The sequence below is a fragment of the Diorhabda sublineata genome, chromosome 7, assembly GCF_026230105.1.
Source record: "Diorhabda sublineata isolate icDioSubl1.1 chromosome 7, icDioSubl1.1, whole genome shotgun sequence".
Taxonomy (NCBI): Eukaryota; Metazoa; Arthropoda; class Insecta; order Coleoptera; family Chrysomelidae; genus Diorhabda; species Diorhabda sublineata.
Genome location: NC_079480.1, coordinates 18437937 through 18464300, shown reverse-complemented (window position 1 = coordinate 18464300; position 26364 = coordinate 18437937). Strand labels below are relative to the sequence as shown.

The 26364-nt window shown below is 32.3% G+C and overlaps 1 protein-coding gene across 4 annotated transcripts in view; it reads right to left on the bottom strand.

Annotated features, from left to right (window-relative positions):
• The window catches only part of LOC130446659 (protein TANC2), a 146006-nt gene that overhangs the window by 84871 nt on the left and 34771 nt on the right, over positions 1-26364 (bottom strand). For 2 of the 4 annotated variants that reach the window (XM_056783033.1, XM_056783034.1), the window contains exon 1: positions 8062-8552. The exons of the other annotated variants lie outside the window; for them this stretch is intronic. The gene's annotated coding sequence lies outside the window, so the exon portion shown is untranslated. Of the gene's footprint in view, positions 1-8061; positions 8553-26364 lie in introns of those variants that run through there. 4 annotated transcript variants of the gene reach the window in all.

Here is a 26364-nt window from a genome sequence, read left to right as displayed (position 1 = left end):
AGCATATGGAGTTCTGTGATTTTGGTATGTCCCTCGTGTATATATTTTACGAAATCGGCGATAAAATACCGCTCCTTTCCTTGAGATAGGTGTTTGGGAGTTTTATGAGAGGTTTCGTGAACTCTGCCTATTTCGTCTTGTAAAACAAGCCCCCATGCCACACTCGGTAGTAGGCTTTGCTTATGTAGAGGAAATTGCTCATGAGGATTCTTCCTCTTCCTCTTTGCTGTTCGGTGCTGTGGTTTCTTCTAAAGCCGAATTGTTCTACTGGTAATGTCTTTAGAACTATTGTTTGTTCGTTCAGAATCCTGCAATTTTGCTCAGGGTAGATAGCAAACTTATCGGTCAGTAATTTTCCGGATAGGTGAGTTTTCCCAACATGATGATATCTGATCTCGAAGGAAATTATTTCGACTTCAACAAGCCGTTTATGACTTTCGACAGGTATGCTATACCTTTGGCATTTTTTAAGCGCTCTTTTGGAATTGTTCTGTTGGTAATGCCTACGTTCAGATTCCTGCAATTTTGCTCAGGATAGATAGCAAACTTTCGGTCTGGGTTTTCTCAGCATGATAATATCTGATCTCGAAGGGAGTTATTTTATCTTCAACAAGCCGTTTAAGATTATCGACAGGTATACTATACCTTCGGCATTTTTTCAGCGCTCTTTTCGAAATTCCACCAGAATTCTAAAATTTCTCAATTTTCATCGTCTAGGTTTTCTTCTGTTATGTCTTAATATTCATTTAGTGTAAACTGAATTTTCATAGTGTTTTTCAGCGCATTTTTCTCTTATTTTTCAATGTACTCCATGCCGTTTCTGTGTACTTGCGACATGTCCTACACTTATCTTCTTTCGGAAATATTAAATGTTTTTAGATTTATTATAAAAAATTTAGTTGAAGTAACGTTCGAATTTTCAATAAAAAAGATAATTGGAAAAATTTTTTTTCAACGTAATACATTTACACATTTGGGCCATTAAGTTACCAGTTTCTTGGGGATGTGGCAGAAGAAAAAATTTTGCGCAACAATAATAGATTCATGAGCAAGCGCATATTGGTGATGAAACAAGACTGTTTTCTTCATCGAATGCTGTCTTCCTTTCTTCAGCATCAAAAAGAGTTAACGAATCAGTTCAATATTGACAACTTATTATTATTATTATTATTATTATAATTATTATTATTATTATTATTATTATTATATCACATGAAGTGAGGTTATTAACTTAACCTTCCAGCGAGCTCGCCCTCTTTTACGACTCTTTTGTACTGAGTACAACACAAGTTTATTTTATTTAAAACCTTCATGTGAATGTTTATTTTTACATTTAATTTTGCTAAAATAGATGATTTACTCTTACCTGTATTTTTCACAATGGATTAACTAAATTATACCCAAAAATTAGCTCCTAGTGCTCGTTTTATTGTAGTTTTATTTCTACTTTGTTAAGTTAATATTTTAATTAAAACAATGAATGTATAGAATGGTAATTTCTTGTATATATAAACTATTAGATGATACTTATGGATGATAATTGTTATTAAGTATCGAAAACAAGTTTTATTTGAACAACATAAAAATATTAACACATAACTTAATCGTCAATATGTCAATATTTTCACTTTCACGATTGTTTATGATTAAACCACTCCTGTTTTTTTTCTGCTTTCTTTTCTATTTTGAAAACCGAAACAAAATACTTGTAGCACTTAGTAAACAGCGTGCCCGCCGAAAGGTTAACTCGGTTTTCAGAAAAGGATAACAGTTATACAACTATATTTCAAAAGTTTACCTGTTGAAAATATCTTCAATAAAGTGAACAATAGTTCACCTTTTACTGTCTCCTTTCAAAGAAATCGGTATTTTTGTCCATTTTATGGTTTGTTGTTGAAGCGTGATTTCAATATCGCCTCAACTGTTACGAAACTAGTCATTCTAGTTAATTGAATGTATTTATTCTGTACGAGGATATGTTTGAAGACGACACGTTGTTTAGTATTTATTTTAGAGCCATCAATAGTGAAAATTTTCAGTGAATTTGTAAAAAAATTATCATAGTTATATGAGACAATACTTTTATTTGAAAGGCGTTAGCTCAACTAATATAAAAGCTGACCAAATTATTTGACGACTACAGATATTTTGAAGAAAATTCACCAAGCGGTACTAGGTGACCGTCGACTGAAAGTGCGCGAGCTATCAGACGTAATAGGCATTTCAAAAAGTTGTGGTACATCGAATATTAACTGAAAATTTGAACATGAGAAAGCTGTGTATAAGATGGGTGCTGTGTTTGCTCACAATGTAACAAAAACAGCGTCTTGAAGATGTTTCCATCGAGTGTTTGGCAATGTTTCACAGAAATAAAGCCTAATTTTTGCTTCGTTTCATAACTATCCTTTATTGCAATGAATTAAAGTTTGAATTGTTACCGCGTGCACCCCAATCGCCGAATTTAGCCACCTCGGATTATTTTATGTTCCCAGGAGTGAAAAAATGGTTCGGTATTTAATGAAGAGATGGCTATTTTGAGGAGATTTTTATCATAAAAAGGGTATCAAACTTATTGAAAATCGCTGCAAAAAGTGTATGGAGCTAGATACCATCACCTAAGCGATTGTAATTTGGAAATCTACTAGACAATGATAAAGAATTATTAAATTGATATCGATCTTATCAAATTTTATTTGAAATTAGTAACAAGTGTGTCAAAAAATTTGAATAATTTTATATATAGGACGTTTATTGATCTTTCCTACCCTGAGCTGTATAGAATATTGGAAAAAGGTTTGGAGTGATTAGAAGCACTGTGTATTAAAAAATTTCATAGCTGTATCATATGATCTATAAGTACCTACTTGAAATAAATGTGATGACTTTGAACAACGCTACAGGGAAACCAAAAATTTTAAATAGAACTTCATGTGAAAGAAAGACTTCCAAGAGAAGTAGGTACGTTCCTTATCAGAAAAGAATTCCAGGCACTAGATAAAGTTCTAGTCACGGTTCGAGATGATGAGGATTACCCTGAACTGAGTCGAAGTACACCATGGAATTTTTTAAAAGAAGTTTTCTCTGGAAAAATCATTCTAAAAAGTCTATTTCGATAAAAAGAAATCATATTATAGAATGGAAAAAAAATTTTCTAAATATTATAAAAGGAATGAGAAATCAAAGAAGAAATATTTTATTAAGAAAAAACGTGTATCAATGAAACATATAGGGTGTTCCACGACTTGATACAAAAAAACGGAGTGATATGAAAAAAAATTCTCGTACGACTCCTTGTTTCTGAGTTATACGCCTTTAAAGTTGCAGAAACTGAAAATGATTTAATTAATTATTAAACCGTCTCGTGTGAAACCAGCTTCATCAAGCTGTATTTTTCCAACAAATGTATTATAAACTCGTTGTTTATCTTGAAACAAGAAAATTAATTGACATTTGCATCTAATGCATTTTGGTCTAAAGCTCTAAAACTTTTTTTTGGTAGGCCACTTTCTGAAATATTATTCCATAGAAAATAATGGAAACTAATTTAATTAATTTATGAAGACAAACTTGTTTCCAGTAAGCTTTCATGAACCTGAAAAAAAGTTTTACATTCGGGTATAATTCTGCCGGAAAACGTTCATTATACAACCTTTTGGCTTCTGACTAGTTGCCCGATATATAATACATCAAATGTATGGTCACTTAAGGTAAATTCTACCATACCGAAATTTTAAATATGATATGATAATTACTAATCACTTTTAAGTTTTTCCTCATGCTAGTAATTTGATATTCGATAGTATATGGTAGAAATGTTTATTTATTTATTCATTAGTTCCCCAAGAAATCTTTGATTGTGTTCTAATACAAGTATTTTCAATAAATAATTACAATTTATTATTATTATTATTATATTATTATATTATTTCAGAATGTCTCTTTATGGTTAACGGTTTCCTTGGCATGTAAAACGATGTAAAACTCTACATATCTCCTAAACCATAAATTTCATCGAGTTAACAAAGAGTACCTTTTTGTTAAAAAATCGATTCAAATACAGTTCTGCTATCTTTAGATTGTACAGGTTGTCATTGTAAAAGTTACGGATTATTAACCATAGGGCATGAGCCGACTCTGGCCATCTGAATTATTTATTCCGATCCACCAACAGGAAAGAAGCGCAGACTCTAACAAGTATGAATCTATTGGAGTGTGGCTACATTAAAGCCCAAATTCCAAAGAATCATTTCTCATTATCGAAATGGAACATATCAAAAACTGAATATGGGATAATAGTTATTATATTGTTATGGCATATAAAAATTAGTTGACACCGAGAAATTCATTCACATTTTCAACTTTTGAATGTACGTGTACATTTTTAATTAGACGGAAATTCATGTATTCACGTGGAGTGTCATTCTAGACTCTTTCAAAAATAGGAAACCACATTCTTCGAGTGTACATATCTTCAACCAAATCGAGACTAGTGCGGGTTATTAAGCTGGCACTAAAATGTATACACATGTTCTACAGAAACTATCGTTGTACAACATTAAGTAGCTTCTTTGAATAATTCAGACTAGGGGTGCCCAGTGAGTGGAAACTAGTTTTTAAGGCGACAAAAAATATCTATTAATGGTTCTTAATGCGCGAAGAATTCAAAAGAGTTTATAATTAATCATATGTTATATTTTGAATAATAAATACGATAATTCATATTGTGATATAAAAGTGTGGGATTTTCTGAATTTTCTGATTCTTAACTGAAAAGGCAACACTGCTAATGTCAGCAAACGTCTGTCACTCATCTCCCTTTGTGTCATTTAGTTTATGTTTAATATCCGGCGAATTAAGGAGGATATGAAAGAGCTCTATCAAGATAGCAGCTTCAAATTAGCAAAAATCATTTAAAAAATATGCAAAAGTTGTAGCTTTTTTATTGCTATTTAGTTGCTGAAACCGCGATTTTGTCGTTCGCGAAAAACCGCAATTACTGCTAAATTCATATAAAGCCAGTATAAAATTTTAATATATCAATGAATATTGAGTAAACTGGTGAACCACAATTTGTTGCTGCAGGAATTTTTTTATACATTGAATAATGTTCAAATGCCTAAAAAATAAGCAACAAAATCGATTTTTTAATATGGTCCTTTTGAAATAATTTTTAAATGGCTCTACTAATTGATTTCAAAAAACCACGTCGATCGCCGCCAGTCGGGTCGAAATTAATTGATTTGTTTGTGAGTTATCGTTGAAGAAAGAAAACCGAAAATTTTCATTAGCTGCGGTAAGAGAATTGAAAATTTTCAAAAATCGAGAAGTTATTGGTTCACCCCGTTTTTCGAAGATCGAGTTTCCTTCAGATCTTCACGTTTTGAGGTCCTTGAAAGCTTCCCTGAATATTTTCGCGATGATGTACGTATGTCTGTCTGTATGTATGTGTGTGTGTGTGTATGTGTGTATGTGACCCTCTTAGAACTTTTGATTGGCTCGACCGATTCCATCGAGGTTGGAGCCCTTCGACACGTCTTGATCAAACATAGATTTTTAATTTGAACTGATGCGGACCAGTAGATTTCAATAAATCTATAAATCATAAATAAAATCAATAAATAAACTACAATTTTTTTTTTCAAATGTAGTTTTTTTGAAATAACTTTTAAACGGATTTATCGATCGATTCCAAAAACTATTCAGCTCTTAACATCAAAAAACCACGTCGATTGCCGCCAATCAGGTAAAAAAAAATGGTTTACACGTTCGAGAGATATCGTGAACGAAAGAAAACCGAAAAAAGGGTTTTTACTACATAACTTTTTTTCGGATCGGCCTATGGGGACAATTCTCTATCTCGTGCGCGTGTTTTTGAGTGGTGTAAACGCTTTAGTGATGGCCGAGAGAGCAAATCAAAATTGAAGGAAATGATGATCGTTTCTTCTGACGTTAAGGGTATTGTGATGACTGAATGGGTTCCAGAGGGTCAGAGTGTCACCCAGATTTACAATTTTGGCGACACTCCGAGAACTAGTACGTAAAAAACGGTCCGATTTTGCACCAGGACAACGCACCTCCCCATAACGCGCTATCTGTGAAGCATTATTTGGCCAGTAAGCGCACTCCAGTGCTCGAATACACGCCTTACTAACCAGATATGACACGTGCGTTTCTTTTTGTTCCCGAAGATATAATCTGCTTTCAAGGAGACTTCCAGCACTGCTTCTATGAATGAAAAAAATGTATTGACAGGTGTGTGGTGAGGGGAAGGAAGTTTACTGAAGGGGAGCATTCTAATGTAGAATAATAATAAAATCCTTGTTCGTAACAGGTCTCGTTATTTAATAGTCAGACCTCGTATATTCACAGAAAATAAAATATTTTAACACTGAATAAAGCATAAAATAACAGTAGACAAGGATCTTTTCTAATACTCTATCATATTTAAGCAATTTTTATTTTGTGGAAAACTATCAATAATTAGAAAAATGTTAGAAAACCAATGTAATTTCGACAATGCGTTATTATGTAATATGTGAGAAAAACCTGAAACAAGTAGATTTTTATTCTTAAATTGACAAATTACCGTATGAAAATATTATCCCCCTCCAGAAAATCGAAAAATCATCTGATTTCGATGAATTTTTTGTAAAACCTTCGTTTTTACGGCGGATTTACGAAAATACGAAAAAAGTTATGGGACTAAAAAAATGGAAACTTATATTGGTTGATAACTTTTCTCCAAATAAGCAAATGGAATTGTTATATTTTTTGTCATATTCTACACAAAAAAACGAATAAATTGAAAAACAAATTATACCAAAAAATTGATATATTATGTTTTTACAATTAATTTTTCCTAAAATTGACCTTTTCTCACATATAATCGTTTGTACCTTTTTCATTAAATAATAATTAAAGTTATATGAACAAAAACATTCTTCAAATAACTTATTGTAATCAAATGTACAATATTAGAAGTTAACTTTCAGAAATTGAAAATTTTCACTATTAAAAAGATGGTATCCTACTAAGGTTGACTGTTAAGTTTGATGTTTGAATAAACAAGCATTTTTCAATTTTTTTATTATTATAATTATAAACTGCAGATGACGCTTTTTAAAAAAGTTATGAACGAGTATATGTGGAGAAGTCCGTTTATGATCACATTTAAAGTCATAAAACTGTATGAAATCTCCAGGTGAGATATTTCCCATATTTTCTCTCATAAATCCGTCGTAAAAACGAAGATCATCGAAATCGAATGATTTTTCTATTTTCTAGAGTCATACGAAAGTATAACATTTTAAATTTGATGCAATTATACATGGGAAAAATTGATATCTAAATTTAAATTTTTTCTGCTCCAATATCTACAGTTCTGTTTATTAACCGTTTCGTTTAAATGAAACGTCGCTTAATCATAAAAAATTTGTTATGAACTGGAAATCTGCGTTTATTCTGTATTATGTGACATTATTATATTAATTCTACTTTTGTGATAGAGACATTATCAAAATTTCACATCTTAAAATTAATTTCCTCAGTTATGATTGCATCAAATTTAAAAATACAGGACTAAAATCCCTTTCCAACAAGGTGCCATACGAACCCCCTAATTTAAAATGTTCGAGGGGTCGCTTATATTTTAGAGGGAGTTCAGGAGATGATATTTTCATACTGTAAATTGTCAATTTAATTGTCAGGATTTTTACACGTACTACATAAAAACGATAAAATTTATTCCATATATATGGACCGTACTCTATAATTGAATAGATACTTTGATAATTGAATTTAGATGCACATTTGTGACAATAACTGTCAACATTCTGTATGTATACAAACGGGTATTGATGATTTATTACTGGTTTACTGATATTAGCCCGCGGGGAACGGTAAATATTATCTGAGAGACCCTGTACGATTATCGATAATATATTTCTACTCTCGTCTACCATTAACCGGAGAGTTAAAAACCTTTATCAACTGGCGACCCACTTTCTATATATCTCTCGCATTTAAATACAAATGTAATAAATTTAATACTTGCTTACTTACTGTTCCAATTAAAATCCAGTTTTGCAAAAACACTTTTTACACTTTTTCACATCAGAGTTAAGAGTTAAGACAGTTGGATTTCGTTTTATCACTATTCACCAATACAGTTACCAATAACAACATTCAATTAACTAAAAATATTATATTTTAATATTATTGTAAGTCAAATCTATTTCACTTAAACCAACACAATCCGCGAAATTACAATTTTTCACTAAATCCTTAAATATGTGCGAATAACTTCCTAGAAAAATCGACGTTAAAAGTCTCGAAGTTTATTTTCGAATAAATATTACGTCCGAGTCGACTTAAGTCAAACAAGTGTTACTCACAAACCGAGTTTTTCAAGTTAACTGAGAATACACTGGTACAAACAAGTCTCCGAGTCTCGAACTATAAGAGAGAATTGCGGGTCGCTTGTAGGGACTGTGCTCTCTGTAGCAGATAAACTTCCACTTGACGACTAGACGACAAGGATGAATAGATATAAACTTTTGCAGAATGATAAAGGATGAATTGCGGGCAATAGATTTCGATAAAGTATAGAGTAAAGCACGAGATTTGAGAATTGTAAGAAGAGAAGAACGTCTACGGAAATCGACGATGTGAGTCAACTGTACTTATCTCAGTGTTGCCGTATTTTACTAAAATTCTTCAAATCAAAGAAGTAGAAAAAAATATTGATTGTCTTATAAATGATTTATCTTTAATTTTTTTCGATGAAAATAATTCATTAAATGGAAATTAAGTAATTATGAATACAGATCTAATACATACTTAGATACATAGGTAGATCAAGTTTATTAAAATCTATTTAATCACCAGCTGATCCAGCAAACGTTGTTTTGCCTTATAAATTATATTTTTTAGTTGTATAACTAACTAACTACAAGTATGTAGGGATGTATTTATAATCGAAAACGTTTTAGACAATGGAAATATGCTTTATTTAAGTTATTAAAGTATTCTTTAATGATGTAACGAATATATTTCAAATTAAACTTCTTGATAGCTATCTTGTAAACATCCAAAATGATGAGGAACCAAATTTGTATCAACAGCGCTAAGACATGCCCAAGTGCAGACGCCTACATCGATCATGAACTACTCACAGCCAATGTAAAAGTAAGACTTAGAAAAGTTCAAAGAACAGCAATATCAAGAAAAATTTAACGACTCAATTGCAAATGATTTTTCCGAAGCAGCAGCGGCGAATTTCGACACTGCCTGGAATAAAATTAAATCTACGATTCGGACTGCCGCGGATGTAATAGCGAAAAAACCATGGATGCCCAAGAAATAATTAATCTTATAGAGGAAAAGCGTTTCTCTTAGAACTACAGCTCACAAAAAAATGTATATACAATTAAAGAAACAAGTAGGACACTGCATAAGAAAGGCCGAAGAAAGATGGATGGAAGAGAGCTGTCGGGAAATGGAAAAATTGAACAATTTTAATCTACATAAAAAACCGAAGGAATTAACTTGAAATATAATATAATCTATTCTCACACTGAATGGAAAACAAAAAGAATGGGTGCAAAAATCCAAGTATCTTGGTTCAGTCATAAACGCTCAAATATCAAGTACTTCCTCAATATTTGCAAACAGAAATCTAAACCTCCACGTCAGAATAGAATTCATGGAATGTTATGTGTGGTTAGTACTGCTGTAGAAAGTGGAAACCTGGACCTTGAAAGCTCAAATGATCAAAAACTTGAAGCATTTGGAATGTGGATCTATAGACGTATCCTGAAGATACGCTGGATTAACAGAATCACCAACGACGAAGTACTGAGATACATTGGTCACAAAAGAAAGCTGTTGACAATTATTAAGAACAGAAAAACATCTTACATAGGACACGTCGTGCAATGCCAAATACCTACTGCTACAGAGCATATAATGCAGGGCACAGTATAGGGAACGACAAATCTCAGCTACGGAGAATTGTTTAATGTTTCGAGGGACAAAGACGCATTAAAAAACATTGGTCGTCAACCTTCATTGAGAAGACGGCATGAGAAGAAGAAGAATTATAGGAGAACATACCACATATAGTTGTCCAATAACCACTTTGGCATTTATCTACAAGCCTATATAGACATAAAGAAGTGATCTGTAAGGTTTTGCTCCAAAATCTAACATTAATTTTGAAATCCCAATCGAAAATACTCAATTATCTAGCAGATGCTCCACGGTATAGATCAAATCACACAATTTACGTGGATCTGCGAGTGCTTATAGTCGAAGAAGTTGGATCATCAAACATCATGAAACCTCTTATTCAAACCCACTACTAGAGTAATTGCTAAGACCACGAAACGTACAAAAATTTGTAAACCTCATTTATACATTATAGATTATTTAACACTCGCGAGCAAATTAACTCATGGCATGTAAGTAAATATTCTGATTGTTAATAAAAGTTTGTCGTAAAAAAATTTAATCAAAGAAACCAATGGGTCGGATTCTATGAAATAATAAACCGGTTTTTTTTCTAAACTGAACTGTGTTATTGCTTTTATAAAACTCACCTTGGTATAAGAGGGTTGCTACTTAAGTTTTGAAGCAAACAAATAAAACTAAATATTTATAATTGGATATAACTTTATAGTTTTTCAAAATATTATTAATCGAGACTTTTGTATCCCTTTGAACCGATTGTCGACGCATTTTTTCAATTCAGATTGAGATACCTTCAAAACATGTGATTTGAACGCATCAACCGCTTCTTCAGTCGATGTTTCGACTGTTCAAAATCGTTTTTGTTTGAACTGATATGTGAGAGCTCGTATTGTCGTGGTGAAGAATGATTTATCTTCTGTGATTGCTTTTTCTAACTTTTTCGAACACTTCTTGACAACCAAATGTTGGTGTACCATTCAGAACTAACCGTTCTACGTCTCTTCAATGGAATGGTGGTGACAGTCCCAGTTATTCCGAAAAAATAAGCGACCATATGCTTTGAAGTACTTTTGTTGTGTTTGGCTCGTTTGAAAAACCCATACAGTCGTTTGTTAAGTTTTGGGTCAAATCTTAACTTACAAATCTTCTTTACGTGCCTATGTTCATGTATGTAATGCCCTAGTATGCCTCAATCTCCTGTCAATATCAGGTTAAGCACGGCATCGATGTTATCTGGTGCAACAGATGATTTTGATGACATTCACGAAATTCATACTGTAGCGGAGTGCGAACACGATTGAATCTGGAAAATACGGTGGCCCAAGATGGTGCTTCGCCACGAAAAGTCCAAGCGAGTTGATCGGCACACTGCTGTTGTTTTAATCCACGACAAAAGTCATGAAAAAGAGATGAATGTTTTAAGGATCTGTAAACATCTCAAATAGCAGTCGTATGCAAGTACGATGACCATTAAAAATGTCAAATTTTATGATGGCAAAGTCAGATTTGACATATTCAAATCAATGTTGCCATATCTCAAAATTAAGTATCAGTTTTGAAGTCAGGATTCTTTTATACTTTTTACATTTCTTTAAGTAAGAATAAATGAAGTGAACTTTTTGATTAATAAAGGTTATTAGGAGAAAAATTATATAGTATTTGCATCACAAAAGTTACGATAACCATGTATGGTCTAACTTTTTTCAAAATTATTTCTTGTTAACGTATTGAAAGAAACGTGAGCGTTCACCAGCTGACTATTGCAAATTGATTTTATAACGGAAAGATAGTTTGGCAACGTCGCATTCTGTTGAATTCTATCTTATGTAAACGGACGTATTTAAAACCATATGAAACAATTTATTATCAATAAAAATAAATAGATTATTAATAACAACAAAGTCAACGAACTTTTTATATAAAATAATTATGATCTAACTTTGAATTTCTATTATTTTTCTATTCCATAATAACGGTTTTTATCGTCAACTAGTTATCATAATTTTGAAAATATTTATTTTTTTTACAAAAGTGTTGTTTCTATAAGCTTGACCTGGATTACTAAAGGTGAATCTGCTTATTTGAAAAGTGCAGAGATCACATAGTTTCGCAGAGCGTGAAAAGTTCAAAACGGGTTTGGCGAGCTTAATATTTCCTGTTTAAAACCTATCTAACATTAACTAAAAAATCATGTTATTATAAATTGAGAATTCAATTCAGGTCTATACTGATAGAGATTTCTATTAAACATAAAAACATATTGTATATAAAAATTCAAATGATTATTACAGCATCCACTAAAATAATTTGAGGATTCTATCCAATATTGAAGTTCAGTTAGTTCCAAAGGAAGAATTAATTACTATGCTGCATGCAAATGGAATTTGTCCAACATTTTGTGGTGCTTTCATATTAGTTTACAACTTATTTAATCTTTTTTGTTTGTCAAACGCATAAACAAATAATGGAGACCGCACAAGATCGGGTAACCAGCTTCGGTGGAATCGATCCTACAAGCTTACAACAGTGGCAAAGGTAATGCAAGGCGAGGGAATAAAAAAGAAAGAATTTCATTAGAAGTTAAATAAGACAAAGAAGAGGAAAAAGCAGAAATCTAAAGTTTGGTAAATGTGACGGTTTTTTTTGTTTTTGTTTTTTCGAACCAATTTCTAGAAAGACCATTTTATTTGTTCGATTATTTACTTTCTAGAATTACTAGAGAACTTTCTTTCTGATCTAAATTCGTGCTTGTTTAGCAACAGTATGAAATTTAATGTCATAGTAAACGAAATATTAAAATGTGGGTATAAAGTGTGAATAAATTGATCACAAAGTAATAAATAGTTTAAGTAATCAAGTAATAGATTACAGTGTAAATAACATAAGCCTACTATTAATAGATGTAGAGCTGAACTCATATAGATACTTTAAAGACAAAGAAAATTCATGAAAAAGCGTGGAAAAAAAGAAACATTGAAACATAAATACAACAAACCAAAATCACCAAAAAAGTTACAGATGAAGAGATTATACTTAATAAGAAAATATTTGGAAAAGCTCTGTCACTATTTAAAGAAACTGATGCAAGGGACTCAGCACGAATAACGGAAAAAATTGGCATAGCACAAGTTTTTGCCTCCAGTTTTCAACTTTCTGGCTGCAATCAGTTGAAAGTTGAAAGACCGCCTGTATAGAGTCCTTAAGAATAAAATGCACTCTACAAGGGAGATAATGATAATAAGTAGAAGTCTGGGAGCCAAGGAAGACGAGATAATTACCAATATGGAGTGATTTTACAAGATATAAAAGTAGTGTTCAAACAACGCGTATTTCGTTGCAATGGAAAACGGTAGATGTTGTTCGGAGGTGACCAAAACTCTTATAAACCAATGTGTCTGTTGAATACCATTAGCAAACTATTCGAATATCATACACAAGGGACATGAGGTTAGGTTAGGAATGGTTCGTTTAGATTACGTTCGTTCAGGTTAGATTTTGTAACAAATAGAAAACATACTAGTGGAATACAGAGATGAAGAGCACGCACAATAAGTATGACAGACTGAGGTGAAATAAACCAAGAGAAAAGAGCGAAATCAAACTGGATATAGAGTAACAATGTAGACTTTATAAGAATTACCAAAAGAGAAAACTGCAATACGGAGATGGTACACAAGCCATGGTAAAAGAGTTGTTCATGACCACACTCAACAAAGCTGAGGATAGAGTACCTATGATGGAGGAACCGATACCTTTCACTAACGGCGAGCTACAAAAGATGATAAGGGTGCTATGAAAAATGGAAATGCTCCAGTAGCGGATGGCAAAACAGTAAAGGCAATTAAATAGTCTAAGATCATTCCAGATGAGATTTTATAAACGATGAAGCAACTACTGAAGACGCAAGTCTTTCTAATAAAGTGGAAGCAAGATCGATGGATGTACATAGTAGATCGAAATGGTATTCTTCATAACTATTATAGATTTAGTAAGGAATAAACCTTTCATATGACTAAAATACTACTTAGTATTCGTTTCTTCTTTTTTCTTTTGACAAGACAAAAATTGAAATGAACTGGTGCTTTTAGAAAACTTAATGGAATATAAACGAAAATTCCAGTCTGGGACTAATGCTGTTCAACAGTTGATTTCAGAAATCACTGATGTATGATGTTAAATTGTAATGATGGAAGTATGATCTATTTCCAGGATTGGAGTTATCCTATAAATACCATTACTTGAAACTGTAGGTTATTAACTGTTTCTACGTAGAATATTTCTACAATAAAGGATTGTCAATAAATTTGTGGAAAAATCGAAAGAAGTATAGTTTTAATACTTCAATAGTGAAATTTACATACGAATATTATGATGAAAGCCCTTGAAGATTTATTGTGGGGTTAGGCAAATGAAACATAATATGCGTGTTGAAACGCGTGGGTTGTGTAAATCATATTTTTTTAATACTTCCTGAGGAGCAGTGATATGCAAGTAGGTACTTATATAAAAATAGATATCAAGCAAGATGTTCTTGAGACTCGATGATTTAAGAATTTATCTAGTAATAAATCAAGTTGATAGTAGATAAGCGTCTTCGAAATAGGTGTTCTGATAACGTCTAATGGAAAATAAGTTTACTTACTGAATACTGAATTACCGATAAGTTTAAAGAATTTAGGATAGAAATTTATATGAAGATATAGACACGAGATTTATTGATTATAATGAGTTAATGGTTTTGATATTATACAGAAAAAGAAAAATCAAGCAAACTGAAAACCAAAATTACATCGATCGATTTGATAAATATTACATCACTCAGTAAGTTATGTGACTTAACACTGATGGCGCTGCCATTGTCCAATCCATATGACGATTATGAAGTATCAACTTAAAAAAAATATGTATAAAATTTTATAACATATCGATTAGTCATAATTACACAATTGTTGAGTTAGGAGTGTTAATTCATTATCACTTCTTGATGAAAAAAAATACTGCTGTACTCAGCAATGGCTTCAAAAGGATTATCCGAATTTTGTTCCATCGAAAAGAACCATTTTTTATTGGTTTGCCTAAATTAAACATGGTCGTACTGACACCGATGAACGTTCTGGTCGTCCAATTGAGGTGGTTACTCTAGAAAACATCAAAAGTGCCGCATTTTCACGCAGTCACAAAACTTAGAATTGAGTTCAAGTGCAGCCAAAGACGTATTAAAGGATCTGGCTGAAAACGCAAAATCGGTAGCATTGAATCTTCTTCCTGTGAAATCGAAAGAGAGATACGAAAAGAAACATAACGTTTTCGAAACATAATTTCAATGACTCTCCCTCAAAATCTATTTTCCTCCCCACGTTGAAAATGACGGTTTCTAGTCAGGTATTGGGAAACAACAGTTTATTTTCGAAATTCTAATTTGAATTCATTTTTTTATATCATTCACTTTTATATCATGTTCGAAAATTGGACAAACTACGCGTTTATCTTCATCATAACTTTTTTATTTGTCGAAAATCGACATTTCCTTAAGTTTGGGAATAGTAAGTAATCTGAATCAACACCAATATATAACCAGCCAAGATTCATTCATTCCTATTAGTTAACAAATGTTTGCCTTAAAAAAAGGCAGGTACATTCATTATTCATCTAATTTTTACTTTAATTTTACTGGTGAAACAATAAATCAATTTTAGTGAAGACAATAACAGTTTTGACAGGTTATTGGCCCCATTTAGTGAATCGATAAACTTCCCTACTGTCAACAATAACACGCTATCGATATCTTATGTAATTAATTAATTAAAATAGTATTGAAATTCCACTACCATATTTAGATTTTCCGTTGAACGTTCCACATGACATTCGTTTACATTTTTTAATAATAGATAAAACAACTACTGAATGACCTTAATTGAAACGATTGATCTCTGATGATATTGATTTCACGAACAATTATGCATGCAATTATAATTTCCTTGACATTTATTGTAATTTTGTCATGTTTCTGAAGATAAATAGACTAGAAGTGGTTTCTAATATTCCATTATATAATTCAGTCATTGATCATTATGATTTATATACATTTTTTATTGATAATATTGATTATATGTAATGATTTTTTCATAACATTTTTCTACGTATTGGGTTTTTCACCATTGAAATGTTTTCTCTAAAAGTGGCATGAAATTTTAACGAAATTATTCCAGAAAATGTAGATTATAAATTTTTTCACACATTTGTGGTTTTTTCTGAGGGTACAAATAGTAAATTTAAGGCGGGGGAAACATTTCCATTATTTTGGACATTAGATGGTACAACTTATATATGATAAATCAATGAAACCTAATCTAACCAAACCTAACCAATTCTAAATAATTACCATCTTGGTTAGATTAGGTTAGGTTTTTTTGCCTGGAGTCCCAATTCTAAATAATTGGCATAGATTGTTTGTAGAGTAGTTTTGTATACCTATACCTAGAAAATGTTTTGGTGCATGACAACTTATTGTCTTACTAGCAAAAATATTCTCCCAAAGGATGATACTTTTGTGGGGCTTTGTCCCAAGATGTTAGCACTAGTTGTTCGAGAATTCTTTTTAAAATCTCGACCATTTTGAAAAATGTTCATTTTTGAACGCCTACACAACTAGAAACTACATACGAAGACTCTATACCATTATTTATGACGAAAAGAGTTTAAGAAGCTGAATTTAAAAATTGTCGTGATTGCTTGATAGACGTCGAGCCTTTGGGACGGCCAGAAACTGTAACCATATCAAAAAATTTCATCAAATGGTAAAGGACCACTATCGAATTGAGATCGAAAAGAGATAGAAGACGTATATCAAAACAATGCATTTCGTCGGTGAAACCAGAAATGTTTGTAAATCCATTTTTTCTTAAAATTTGGATTAGGCTGTCCTTTGTTACTGAATTGTGTAGTTAAATGAGGTTAAACCAAGGCACTATGCGGCACGAAGTTTTTTTCAACATCTACTGTTTGTTTTCTTATTAATTTATAAGTAAACTACGAAGTTTGAAAATGTACTTTTGGATCATATACTAAATAATTAATATATCCGTATAACATCCGTATTTTTCATTTATTCATATTAATAAAAAGAAGAGTGATCTCAAGTATATTATGACAGAAAAGTAAAATCCAATGTAGCAGACCAAACAAGAGTTATATCGAATTCATTTACTAAGTATCAAAGTTTCAAGAACCGTTTTTCACAAGAAATTTCAAAAATGAATCCTTCATTATTTTGTCTTAGAAAGGACCAATGCGAAACATGTGTTACCTCTAAATAAATAAATATTGACGAGGTGCGATATCCTCGACGTGAATTAACCCTACAGTAGTGTGCCGATCAACTCGTTTGGACTTTTCGTGGCGAATAACCATCTCGAACCATCATTTTTGCTAGTTTTCCTCATTCAATCGTGGTCGCATTCGCTACAGGATGAATTTCGTGAAGGTTGTTGTCCAAAATCGGCTGTTGTGTCAGGAAACATTGATGCTGTGTGTAAACTGATATTGAAATGTCATGGTACATACTGTGAGGTTCAAGCATACTTAAGATTAGTTCTACTCGCATACATTCAATATCGCTTGAGCATTTGGCTGTCAAAAATATTTATTCGCGTTGGATACCGCATAATTTGATTATCGCTCAATATAAGAATGTGATATCATGGATCTATGTATATGAACCCGAAACTAAATGTATCTATCATTAAAGACGAAGAAAAAACTGGACATGTCACCACCGTTCCATCAGAACAATGTAGAACGATCAATTCTGTATGGTACACCAGCATTTTTTCGAAAAAATCAGCAGTCGCGGAAGACCAATCATTCTCGACCACGATAGTGCGAGATCTTACACATAATTCCAAACAAAAACATTTTTTAATAGTCAAAATATCAAATTGACGGGTCATACGCGGTACAGTCTTTGTTTGTCATCAATAATTTCAAAACTTAGTAGCAGACCTCGTAATTTTTACATTTATTTAATTATTATATCTAAATCAGTTCTTTTTATGTTTAATCAGCATTTTGAAATATGGTCCAGTTTAGATGTACAAATATTGCATCTCAAATTTTTCTAGCCGAATTTAACTTCAGAAAATCATCTAAATGAAATTACTACCGCTTAATTTTTTTTACAAATCTCTAAAAATATTTTTCAAAAACAAAAAAAATAGACAAACGTTCGAATTGCAATTATTTTATTAAATTCGTGATGCAATCTCCCAAATTATCTTTGATTAAACTTAACAATGTATTTGTTAAACTTGACGTCACCTATCAGCTTATTATAATATCGATATTATGTCATTTTACCGTATAAGTTTTCGTTTTCTTTATATTTGTTTTTTACATATGACGATCCTCTTTAAGTAGGTCAGCAAGTTTGTCACACTTTTTTTTGCAATATGTTGTAATATTTAGCCAATACGTAGATTCCTCGGAATCTGATTCATCACTAAAACTGTTTCACTTTCAGTTGTAGCGCCCACTCTACACATCCGCTGCTTGTTTAAACTTGAATTGTACATACGGGTGTAATAAGAGATTAAGTTAGTCATAAATTTTTCACTATTCTTTCTGGTAGGTGTTAAAATTAGTATAAAAAAATGGTGAAAACAAAAAAATCCAAAGATTAATAAGAAGGGAAATGGAAAATGTTTACAAATATGTTTAATACTTAAGAAAACAAAACGAGAGTACTACCATATATATAGAAGATAAAGAAGAAAACTTTGTAGGTGACGAAGAAGAAAAAATTAGAAAATGGGAAGAATATGTCGAAGAAATACTGAAGGTCGAAAATGATATAAATGAAAATGTTGAAGTCCCGTGGATAATTGAGCATCAAAAGAACAACTAAAAGAGATTACAGAAGAAGATGAAGAAATTATAGAGGAATAACCTTGCTAGACGCCACATATGAAATTTTCGCATCAATTTTGAAAAGCAGAAAAATAGCTGGTTTCTATAACATACTATTTAACAATGGATAGTTCATCTCGCGAACAACAAATCGATTGAACTCGTAAAAATATGGGTTAGTGTGCGTGGTGTCACCGATTAAGTAAACAAACAACTTTTTTTCTATAACATATAAAAATCCAGTTGAAACGTTGGCGTTCAAATGTACCGTTAAAAAGTTAGTTTATTAGCCATCGAAGCCCACCATTACGGTCTATGCTTCTATCATTGAACGAATCTACAAACTTCAAATTGAAATAACCTCTAAGTATGTACATGTTTGCTAGTCGAATGTAAAAGCGAGGAATGAACTGAGAGTGGGTTGCTGACTTCCCTTTTGCGTGTTCATTTGCATCCGAACCAAAGACGTACGTTAATTTTTGATAAAAAATTGTTTCGAGTTTAATTGCTGCTACTGCTTTCTATAAAATATTGTATGAATTCACGTCAGGGACAGTGTAGTCAACAAAAATTTTTATGTCTATATTATTCGAAGTTTTTGGTTCCTGTATTTTATAATAAACTGATAAATGGAATTTGTATTAAACATTATCAAATAATATGAGTTGTTCTCCTTTAATTTCCTTATAAGTTGCACTTCACATTGAACAATCATCTGCAAAAAACGGTATTTGTCATATCTTGTACGTGTCCAAAATACTCCAAATTTTGTTTTTTTACTATAAAAAATGACACCCTTCTCTTTCCCTAATATCTGCATGACTTCCATGTTGGTAATGTGCTGAATTTATTAGAGTAATCTCGGTTGGGATCCAAGCCTCTACACCGTATGACAAATCTGAAAATATGTAGAAATATCTCTGTTGGTATATAGTTTTTCCTTCTTCAATTGCCTTATCAGTTGCAAACGTTGACTATGAACACGACATTTTTTACCCTGATAATGCGTTTCTAAGTAGATTAATAGATGACACTCCAAACCGCTGGAGTAGATTGTGCAACCATGGATGCCGTCTTCTACCTGGTCCCCTCTTTTTATACACTTCACCTTAATCAATCATCTGTAAAATACGGTATTAGTAATATCTTAGTACGTGACCAAAATACTAAAAATTCCGTTTTTTTTTTAATATAAAAACGACCTCCTTTTCTTTCCTTAGTTACTCTTACCTTAGGTATGACTTCCACGTTGATGATGTGCTCAATTTATTTGAAGTAACCTCGGTTGGGATACAAGCCTCTACACCATATAACAAAACTGACAATACGTAGCACCTGACTGGTCTTTATTTGAGTGGTGAAGAAATATCTCCATTGGTAAATAGTTTCTTCATGTACCTCGACCTCCTTACTATCCGTGATCCTATTTCTGATGCCTGTTCCCATCCCCCGTTTACTGTGTGTTTATCGTTAGACGCACTGAGGGATGTTGACTTTTGCTGATAAATATATGTTTTGGTTTTAGATATATTCGAGGAGAGTTAATAATCTTCAAATGCTTACGTATATTTTTTACATAATAATTTGTAGCTCTTTATTATTATTTGCCATAATTACCATGTCGTTGACAAATATAGTGTTGTTGATTGCTTCTCCGTTGATTTGAATGCCATCTGATAGCTCTGCTATCTATTTTATAAAGATGACTTTAATAATTATCAAAGTTTGCAGAAATATAATTCTTATGAATATTTTGAAATTAACAATAACCAGAATGATTACTTGCCTTTGAAAGTTAATGTCAATCAGAGAAAAAAGCAGATTCTCTAATTTAAAAATCTATATGTCCAGGATCATGGTACAAAATCAACTTGCATATCCAATAAAATCATTTCATCCACATTTGACTCTATCTCGTCGCATTTGCAAATTATTTTTATAAATAATGGAAATAAAAATCGAGGGAATAAGCACATGAATAGAACACAGCAAAAAATGTTGGCATGACCCGACGAAGTGTGTACGAGAAACTTACATAATATATAAATAAGCAGCTATCACAAGAAGAAGACGATAAAGAAAGCAGATGAAATAAAAGACGAAATAACGAAACTAAAACATTTAAATCTACAAGGGATGATAAAATAAAGGCAGAGATATTTGGGACAAGAATTCCAGGGACATCAAAAAGATAGATATGTATAATAAAATATTATAAGCTTTGTATACTGCTATTAACATATCATTGTGTGAAAAATGTTCAATCAAAATCAGTTTGTATCTAACAGATCATAATTGGCGAGGCACCATAAAGATTGGAACACGAAACAGTTGAACAAAATATATTTCAGTGATGTTTCGTCTCGATGTCTACCTAGATGGCAATGACAGTTCATCCATATTGTGCGAAACGAGAAACGAAATTTTAGGCATCTCAATGGTTGTTACTTATCTTGGAAAATGCTTTGGAAAGGATCTCCGATCATCAGTTGCTTGTTGTATGTTATAAACAGCATTAACATGGATTGAGTCGTAAACAGCCTTGACCTATCCCCTATTATAAAATGATTAGCATAACATCAAAAAAGACATCCATGTATCTTTTAATAGATCAGGACGTAAAAATGAGAGCCAGGATTCGATAAGTATGGCATTGATTCACGATAAAAAATTAAAGAGCTCGCAACATATACTATAATCACCAGAAGTACCTTCAAAACTACTAGAAAAAGGAAGTGGATAATGACGTTCCAAACTATGAGTTTTAAGAAGTTATCCAAAGACAAAAAGTGGACAACAACGTAATTTAAATAACAGCATTTTTAAAGGCATTTAATAGGCATTTAAGCTTTTGTTTAATAATCACTCACAAAAAAATAACTACTGCACTATAGAGCGAGCTGTTAGGAATTGGTCCTTTGTTCCTATTAAAACTTTTTTTACATTTAGAAATTTTAATGCTTCAAAAACCATTCAATAATTTCTTATTGGAAACATTTTTTAACAATTTTACGTTAATTGATTTTTTGGCACGTTCATATCTTAAGTGGGCTATGTGCTCTTTAAACCCAACAATAACGAATCTCTTAGTTTGCCCAATATACCTCCCGCCATAATCACCACAGCAAATTTCATTCACACCATTTTTTTTCCAATTTGGTATTTTATCCTTAGGATTATCCAATAATCCTAATTTAAAACCCATTCTGATATTCCTTCCAATCCCTTGGTATCAACAGGATTGAAAGGTACCAGAGCAAATTGATATGATATTAGATAAGTGCTTAGAGATTAATCTTAATGCATTGTTTAGTAAATAGTAAATAGTTTAGTGAAAATCTTCTCATTCCAAACACGGCACACATTTCAAAATGACAATATTTATATTGATTCTGGTATATTTTCGCGGATTGAACAAGTATCGTTATCATCGTGAAAAAAAAGTGGAAGCAATGGCTAAACGCTTGGTTTCATGCATGTTTGTCAGTATTTGTGGTAAAATAAAGTAAACGTTTTGTCACAATAACCTACAAACCACTTGTGAGATTATTTTGACTCTCGAACCATTTCATCACTAATTATGTTTTCGCTGTACTCTACACAGAAATCACGATGAATATGCCTTTAGCATAAAGAAAAACTGATAACAGGCCGACGGAAATGTGCGAAATCTGACTACAACGACGCAGACGCGAAATTTCTTGACGGTACTTTTGATCTTTTTTGTCATATTTCTTCGGGAATTAATTGGCGTTTATCGAAAAATTACATTGTATTGTATTTTTGGTTTAAATTGGGGTTTTGGGTTGATAAAGAATAATCTTGACCCTGATACATTATTTCATTAATAATAGTAATTACGTAGTTAAATCCTTTGTTGATTCCTGGGGGCACTACATTGGTGTTAAGAACTGGTTCCTATTTCACGCCGAGACATACAGACTACGAAACGCCTACATACGCAGCTTTTCTCAATGAAAATAACGCTTCGATGGGCGTTAAATAATTTCTTTCTCGTATGCTGAAATACAATTTACCGATTAACTGTCTTTTACGTCCGCAATAATTTTTTGATTTGTGAATGAGAGAAGCTGAATCAACGGATAAATATTAATAGGCTAGTACCTTTAGAACATATGATTTAAGAAAAAAATAATTTATCTGGTACGTGAGTTTTTAAAGTTTTAATAATCTGTATTTAAATACGAATTAAAGACATAATTTGAAAGTAGAAATGAATACATTAATAATAAAATATAAGTATTGCTAGATTCGATTTCCATAGAGAAATTATATTTATAATAACACCTGAAAACCTTATTTTTATGTTTTTTAGGTTGCTGAATCCACCATTCATTCACATTTTATAGTTACATTTATGAAATCAAGCAACATTTTTAGAATTTAACAGCTTCTTTATAGTTAAAATAAAAGTGAAAAAATAGAACTAATACCGATTCCATACCTATCTAGGGGTATTTAATGAACGAAGATGATGTTGGTAGTACTGCTGAAACACATGCTAAACAACTGATGTTTAGTTTCTTTTCAACCTAACATCAGTTTCACGTTTCCGTTTCCTGTATGTACATATGCTCAGTGCAATTCGTAATAGCGGTTGTAAAAACTCTGCTGGCAATATTTGTTATATTTGTGGTGAGTTTGTTATTAAAAAACACCAAATACACATTACAGACTCTATAAAAAAAGGTTTATCTAGCATACTTTGGAGCTAAATTTGGAGATCAGGATAAATATTGGGCGTCGCATAAGATTTGTTATGTATGTGTTAACCTTAGATCACAAATTTGCTGTTCCTATGATATGGAGGGAACCAAGAAATCATTCCGTTGAGTGTTACTTTTGCAGTGTTTGCAGTTACTGGTCATAATTCTAACAACAAGAAGGTAATAAGTTACCCTAACCTTCCGTCCGCTATCCGACCAGTTGGGCACGTTGTAGATTTGCCGGTCCCTGAATCACCAGAGGACTTAAATTCTATTGTAACAGAAGAATTATCTTATGTTCACTCGGAGTTAGACGAACACGAAGAAGAATTTCAATGTATTACAGAAAATGTAAAGCCTAAATTGTTTACTCAGGTCGAGATTAACGACTTAGTTAGGGATCTGGGCTTAACGAAAGAAAAAGCTGAACTGCTTGGCTGTAGGCTAAAATAAATGAACTTGTTGGCGGCTGGAACTAGCGTTCATGTGTATAGGAAGAGAGAACAGCAATTTTCAAAGTATTTTGAACAAGAGGGTGATTTGGTGTACTGCTCAGACGTTCCTGGTCTAATGAGCGAATAGGAAGTAACGTGCATGCTTCTTGGTAAGCAAGGTGGTTTTACCAAGTTTCTATGTTTCCTGTGTGAATGGGACAGTAGAGCTAGTAATCAAAATTGGTGCAAAAAGAACTGGCTTGTTAGAGGCTCTTTAAAGCCTGTTAAAAAGAAAGACGTCTTTACCGGACCTGATATTAGAAAAATGATGTTTGACGTTAACTTTGAATCCACATTGACATTAAATGAAAAAGAAGCATGGGTATCCTTCAAGGAAGTGGTCACCTAGTTCTTGGGAAATGAAAAAGTCCCAGAATATAAGTCTATTGTTGTCAACATGATAAAAAAGTTTGAAGAGTTACGATGTTTGATGAGCCTGAAAGTTAACTTTCTGAACAGTAACCTCGATTACTTCCCGGACAATTTGGGAAGTTCACCAAGCGAATCATTGCAGCGGAAAAAGTTACACAAGAAGTTTCAAAGAAAAAAGGGAAAGAAAATATAGACAAATTCCAGTTGACAAATAAACCCTGTATTATCACACTACATTAGTATACTGTGAATACAAACCATTTTTATGATTTCCCTATATACCGTATAGGGGTATTAAATTATAATAAAAACATATTGCTTGGAAACTATGGGTGATACAAAGAAACTAAGGCCAGATTTAGATTCGGTATTTTTGTTGGCATGTGTAATTTAAGAAGCCCAGACACTATTCAATTTTTTATCGATAGAATAAGCCCCCAATAATCAACTGAGTGCAAAAATTCATAAATAATTTTGAAGGTCAAAAGACCTGTCTTCTAAATAAAAGTTTTACTATTTATTTTACTCTATTTGATCTTTGAGGTTCGTTCCAACGCATCAAAAAACCGTCCTTGATACGGTGACGATTCTGCGCAATGGAGATCACGTCTTTCAACCGGGCGGTTGTGAACCGTTTCAGGGACGGTCTCTTCAATACTTGGTTGATAGCAAGTACTGTTACAAGAACCGTGTATAGCCGGTGATTGCGCGGAAATATCTATAAACGCTTCCAATAACCGTTCCAAGAACGATCCAGACTAGCAGGTTGGAACAAACCTTTGGTATATTGTGATGGATCCACTGATACAAAAGAGAGGCAAAACACCTCTGTGAAGATTGTAGAAGTCGAAAGCTTTCTTATACCTAACTGGTTGTTACAACGTTTTGTGTTCGCTGAGTTGTTAACAACTCTTTGGTCATCTATAATTATTTACAATTCTGATATTTTTTAATGAAGAAACCATTTGGGGACTGTGCTGTTAAATTTGTTGATATTTTTCACAAAGAATATCCTGGTTAACGTTAATCTTTATATTTTGATAATTTTTCACATCAATGAAGTTGATATGTGAACTTAGTCAATGGTCAAATGAATGAATGAATATGGTATCAAGATTTTTGTTTAAAATCAAAATGAACATAGATTCATTTGTTGTTTCGTTTAAACGTTACCAATGCTAGTCAGTTAGCTCGCTTTTATGGGTTATGAAACAGAAAAACTCTATTTTCTTGATATCTACCTTAGAAATATGGAAGTGAGGGAATTGAAAGAACTTCTGGATACAAATCCAAAAGAACCCACTTAAAAATCCGCCAATAGAAGCGAAGAGAATACTCCAAGTGTAAAAATCAAACCACTAAAGCGTGTGGGATTTTTATAGTTTTATAGTTTCCAAACAAGTTTAGATGAATTTCATAAATTGTGATGACTATTGAATTATTTAATACCAAAATTCTACTAAAACTACACTATGTTTCCTCTATTTCCATAAGAGCCTCAGTTCTTTTGAACAATGATATATCATAATTGATCAACAAAAATCATTTACATAGTTCTGGGCTTTAATGGGTTAACCAAGTATATTTGAAACAGGCATGGGAGTTATCCCGTCAAGCTTTTCAAAATGTACCTGTATCTGCTGATAAATTCTTATGCTTATCACAATCACATTTTGTTTGGATGCAAAATTCCTCAATACAACTATAATTTTTTCACCCCGGCAATTCCAACTAATCTTGTTTGGAAATCCCAAGTGACTTTTCCTTGATAGTCTCCAAAACACAAACACAGGCAGTTTTCAACGCACGCGTTTCTTAATTTAGTTTTTTGATTTGTGTATATTGTTTTGTTTCCTATTAATCACCATCTTCGACCCTAAGACTAGCGCTCATAACCT